Raw genomic sequence first — 6162 nt, forward strand, 5'->3', positions numbered from 1 at the left:
GACCAATGCCAGTGATCGTGACCACAAACCTCTCGCTGATTTTCACATTCCCATATCCTGTCTCCGGAAGGAAATCTACCATCCTTACCCTGCCTAGCCTAGATGTGAATCCAGACCCACAGCAACATGGTGGGGCAGGGGGCTCAAACAGCCACTCAGGATGAGAGGCAATTAAGGACAGATAATAAACACAAGTCTGGTCAGTGTCACACACACCTCAAAAGAAACCTAACAAAAAGCTCAATTTGCAGGTCAACTTGTCATTGAAAGACATCATCAAATTGGGACAAACTCTCTGCCACTGAAGGGGAGGCAGGAAACAGGGCTGAGAAAGAAAGGGAAATCTTTGCAAAGCCCCCGACTGGAATAAGGCAGGAGAACCAAACAGAGCGGGGCCGCCCTCTCAGCTGCCCGTCTCAAAATACAAAACAGACAAACCATCTGTCTGCCCGTCACATGCCAGCCCCATGACTTTGGAGCTGCACAGCTGCAGGACAGGGCTGAGAAACTCAAAACAGCAAGAGGGACTGCCCGAGCGTGTGACATCAGGGTGAATAACAGCATGTGCGATGACGTTTGTCTGGGGACTGGCTGCTACAGGCCATAGTAGGAATTAGTGCATCTCACAGTGATGGACTTGTACATGTATGGTGAGCAGGCAAGTAAATACTTATTTACTATGTGCCTCAAGTATGGAAAATGCTGGATTTAATTTCAACTCCCCAGAACATTCCCACTGTACTGTCCTGCGGCTTGTTTAATGTAGAGCACAATGTTCAGTGCCCTACACAGACTGGGGTACAGTTACCCAGCCACTAATACACAGCCCCTGATGCCCACGCATCTCACAGTCACATAGGTGTTGTTCAAGGGGGCGCATGGGTAAGGATGGAGGGGAGGTCAGGGAGGAGGGGTGGTGGGGCGAGGGGGGCAAGAGGGTGTGAGTATAAGAGAGAGCGCGAGGGCTGTGAGGGCAAGATGTCGGGCGAGAGGGCAAGATGTTGGGCGAGAGGACGTGCAATGGACAGCAAGAGAGACACTGCAAGGGACTGCGACAGCGAGAACGAATGCAAGAGTGTGGAGACGTTTGTGGGAGAGTGAGTGTGTGTACACGTGAGAGAGAGAGAGACAGAGAGACAGTAAGCGGATGCGAGAGATGGTGGACGCGAGTGAGGAGGGGGGTGGCAGGAGAAAGGCGGCAATTTGAGAGTGCAAAAGGGAAAGGGGGGTCGCGCAACGTGACAGAGGGGGGCACAAGAGAGAGGAGGGCCACGAGAGAAAGAGAGAGGATTCATTATGATTGGTTCATGTGTTGCCAATGAGAAAACAGTGGGGAATTTCACGCTTCCTGAGCTCCAAGTAATTCAAAAAAACATCCAAGGCTTGAACATGTTCCTTTTATTTGCAGACAGTTTCTCTCTGTATTTGACCATACAGCACTTTGAGCAAGGATGGATGTGTCACATTACAAACTTGATTGATTTTCTTAAATCCCTACATCTTAAGTTAGCATCTTGTAGCATTTGGTATGACAAATGGGTCAGCCTGATTAAAAGCATCAGTCTGTTGAAACTAGATGGTATAGGTTTAAGGTGAGAGGGGAAAGATTTAAAAGGGACCTGAGGGTCAACATTTTCCATGCAGAGGATGGTGCATGTATGGAACAAGCTGCCAGAGGATGTAGTGGAGGCTAGTACAATTACAACATTTAAAAGGACAGTTACATGAATAGGAAAGGTCTGAGGGATCTGGGCCAATTTTCCTTGCAGTGTTGGAGGCTCAGGGCATGCCCTTATCCAGGATTATAAAATCTGGAGGCACATGGAAAGGGTGAATCGACCAGATCTTTTCCCTGAAGTGGGGGAGTCCAAAACTGGAAGGCATAAGTTTAAAGTGAGAGGGGGAAAGATTTAAAAGGGAGCTAAGGGGCAACTTTTTCACGCAGAGGGTGGTGTGTGTTTGGAAGGAACTGCCAGAGGAAGCTTTTTTTCCTTTATTATTTCAGGCTTCGCTGGCAGCAGTTACTGCCTATCCCTAATTACCCAGGGGGCATTTACTGCCCATCCCTAATTACCCAGAGGGCAGTTAAGTGTCAACACCATTGCTGTGGACCTGGAGTCACACGTAGGCCAGACCAGCTGAGGACAGCGGCTTCCTTCCCGAAAGGACATTAGTGAACCAGATGGGTTTTTCTGATAATCGGCAATAGATTATGGCCATCTTTAGACTCTTTAAATTCAAGACGCTTCTTGAATTCAAACTCCATCATCTGCTGTGGCTGGATTCGAACCCAGGTCCTCAGAACATTAGCTGGGTCTCTGGATTAACAGCTCAATGATAAAACCAGTAGGCCAACACCACCCGCTATGTGGTGGAAGCTGGTACAATTACACCATTTAAAAGGCATCTGGGTGGGTACATAAATAGGAAGGGGTTTAGAGGCATATGGGCCAAGTGCTGGCAAATGGGACAAGATTTATTTCGGATATCTGGTCAGCATGGACGGGTTGGACCGAAGGGTCTACGTCCATGTTGGGTGATTCCTCAAATTTTTACATATTTCTATAATTTGAGATGGGTGTGAGAAGTTGCAACAACTGCATGCGAATCCTAGAAAAGGATTCACTTGGAGAGCAGGAGGCTGAGAGGGAGTAAATTGGAGCACTGCAGCTCCCAAGTGAGTGTTTGTGCTGGCTGCACATCTCAGAGCTATCACCTTCAGGAGGCCATTCAGCCCGGTGGCCAATCTCAGTGCTGTGGGCAGGTTTGACCACAGTGAGCCTCAGCACTTTGAGGTTCTGGTGTTGTGAGGAAAATAAAAGGAAATGTCCTTCATGTTGAGGTTGTACAGGACATTGGTGAGGCCTCTTCTGGAATACTGTTCCAATTCTGGTCACCCTGTTATAGGAAGGATATTATCAAGCTGGAGAGAGTTCAGAAGAGATTTATCAGGATGTTGCCAGGAATGCAAAGTTTAGGTTATAAGGAGAGGCTGGATGGGGTGTGGCTTTTTTTTCACTGGAGTGTAGGAGGTTGAGAGGTGACTTTAGAGGTTTATAAAATAATGAGGGGTCTAGATAAGGTTAATGAGTTGGGTTTTTTTGCCCCGACAATGGGCTATTTCAAGACTAGGGGGCACATTTTTAAGGTGAGAGGAGAGAGATTTAAAAAAGACATGAGGAGCAACTTTTTTTACACAGAGGGTGGTTCGTGTGTGGAATGAACTTCCTGAGGAAGCGGTGGATGTGGGCACAGTTACAATGTTTAAAAGACATTTGGATAAGTACATGAATAGGAAAGGTTTGGAGGGGTCTGGGCCAGGAGCAGGCAGGTGGGACTAGTTTGGGATTATGTTCAGCGTGGACTAGTTGGACCGAAGAGTCTGTTTCCATGCTGTATGTTTGTAGAACTACTGCATCCCACGGTTGAATGAGCAGTTAGCCCTGAATTTGTAGATTGACAGGTGGTGGGGTTAGCGAAGGCGGGGAAGGGTGTGAATTAGCAGAGAGTATGTGATTGACACGTGAATCATGTGAAGTGAGGGGAAGGAGCTGGGGGGGGAAAACGGAATTATATAAAAAAAAACTCTCCTCATAGCAGAGAGACAGCCAACATAAAGTCCTGTCCTGTGAGCTCAACTTCACTACACTGGCTGTGCCCAACAGGCCGCTCCCTCTGGGCTAAAGTCAATCCCCACTCTCCTTGAGGTGTGTGTCAACAAGAACCCTCAACAGGCTCATTAAGGGAAGGGATGCAAGACAGCAAATCACATGTCAACTGGACAGTTTACACCCAGCACAATGTGCCACCCGGTTATTTGACACCTGCCCTCTGCTTGACCCGGAAATGACTGTTAAAGGACAACATAGGGCCGACCAGCAGCAGTGAAAGACTTCCACCAGGCAATCCCTGCACCCCACCCCCCACCAGGAAGCAAGGAAAGAAGTTCATACTCGCAACAATAAGTTGCCATTGGCTGGGGATGGATTCGCTCAGTTGGCTGGATGGTGAGGCAGAGGGACACCCAGACCAGCTGAAGCTACCATGCAAGACTTTCCTTATAACCTCCCTCCTCGCCTGAGGCGTGGTGACCCTCAGGTAAAAACCACCACCAGTTGTCTCTCCCTAATGACAGAGCAGCCCCACGGTCTGGTAAGACTATGGCAACTTCTGCCTCTAACCGTGGGAGCTTTGGCTGCAACGAGATGGCACAGAGAGAGGCACGTCGCTGGAACTTGAAATCTCCCAGCCATCAGGACAAATGCAAGAATGCCAAATTTAAAAAAAAGTGAGGTGCCTGCACAAAAACAGAACCTTTCACCGTATGTGTGACAATAACTAATCAAATCAAATCTAAGTAAAGGGCACAAATTGGTCAGCAAGTCAACTCTGATTGGCCAAGACGTTTCCACAGAAAAAGCAATGGGGAACTATACGCTCAAGTTCTGAGTAAACTCAAAAACAGCACAAAGGTGGAACATGTGACTTTTGTTTACAAGAGAATGGTGCCCTCTACACAAACACGTGCTGCTTTTCAAAAGCTTACATGTGCCATGTTATAACTCGGCTGGTTATTTTAGAATGGTCATGAGTTGGTTGAATTACTCTGGTGTTTGGGGAGCCTATAGCTCCTCTTTGGCTGAGATATTGCCATGGGGAAAGCAAACAGAGTCAACTCACCAGCCAATTAGCAGCTGTTGCACCTGCATGTGGAGGTGCTGGTGTTGGACTAGAGTAGACAAGGTCACACAACACTGGTGTTTTCGGTGTTGGACTGTAACCTGTTGTTGTGTGACTTTATGACATTGTTTCTCCTGCAGTATAAATTGTTGTGACAGCTGAAATTTGGCATTCTTGCATTTGTCCTGATGAACGCGAGGCGAAAAGCTTCAGCAACAAATTCCTCTGTTAGCAATGTTTCGAAATAAACGATTGGTAAAGCTCCACTCTGACCTCAATCAGGAGGCTGGGTGAGAGAGGGTAGAGCCTTGCGATTTTGCTGAACAAAGCCCTCAACACTCATTACCCTAGGACTTACATGGATTGATTGGGGAGTGTCTGGGTAACTATGACCCAATATGACATGGTCAGAGTACTGTATGCAATTCTAGAGTCCACATTACAGAGGCAGCACACATGGTTTACCAGGATGTTGCCTGGAATGGAGAGTGTCAGTTATTGCAAAGAATTGGAGAGACTGGAGCAGAGGAGATGGAGAGGGGACATTTGAGAAGTCTAAAATGATGTGGGGCATAGACATGAAGAAAGCTCTCCCCTTGACAGAGAGATTAATAACCTGGGGTGGGCACAGATTGAAGGAAAGGGGCAGGAGGTTCAGAGAGGGATGTGAGGAAAACCCAGAGGTTGGTGGGAAATCTGGAACCCACTGCCTGTAAGGTTGTGAGAGGCAGAAACACTCACCACATTTCAGAAGGATTTAGACACACGATGTGATACCAAGTGCTGGGAAATGGGATTAGATTCGTTAGGGGCTGTTTTGGGCTAGCACCGGCTCGATGGGTTGAAGGGCATTTCTCTGCACTACGACTCTATGAACATGGGCTTGCACAGATGGCAGACGTGGAATGGTTTGTCCATTCGGGGGCAGTCACTGGTGGGAATCCAGTGTGGGGAGGAGGGGGGAATATTCTGTTCTGAAACAGGACACAAGTCAGCAGGTTCAGGAGCAGAGGGGTGACTTGAGATTGAGAGGTAGTAGAAAGAGAACGAGAATGAAATCTATCACCAACACAGAAGTGTGCCTGATTTATAAAAAAATCTACAAAGAAATGTTTGATGAAATGGCAATCTAATTTTAGGAAACTGCAGATTAATTGCCAGTGTTAAAAGCGGCAGTAATTGCAGATACACTCACCATTTTTACAGTCAGAAATTTGATTTGCTGTTCTCTGTCAGACTGCCAACATTATCAAATTAAATCCCAATACTTTTCCCCACTGCAAGTTTATTTGACATATGGAAAGATTGAGCAATGGGATTCTTGTATTCACATCCTGCTACAGTTAGACCCACTTACTGATCTACGCCAGAATGTAAACTGCTGAGACAGTCATCTCCTGGTGTTTAGTTGCAACTGAGGGAGAGAGAGAGAGAGGAGCAGAGATAGATAGATAGATAGATAGATAGATAGATAGATAGATA

The 6162-nt window shown here is 47.1% G+C and overlaps 1 protein-coding gene across 2 annotated transcripts in view; it reads right to left on the reverse strand.

Moving 5' to 3' along the window:
* Positions 1–6162, reverse strand: part of igf1ra (insulin-like growth factor 1a receptor) — a 217633-nt gene that overhangs the window by 3040 nt on the left and 208431 nt on the right. The gene's annotated exons all lie outside the window — the stretch shown is intronic.

The sequence above is a fragment of the Chiloscyllium plagiosum genome, chromosome 40 (assembly GCF_004010195.1).
Source record: "Chiloscyllium plagiosum isolate BGI_BamShark_2017 chromosome 40, ASM401019v2, whole genome shotgun sequence".
Lineage (NCBI taxonomy): Eukaryota > Metazoa > Chordata > Chondrichthyes > Orectolobiformes > Hemiscylliidae > Chiloscyllium > Chiloscyllium plagiosum.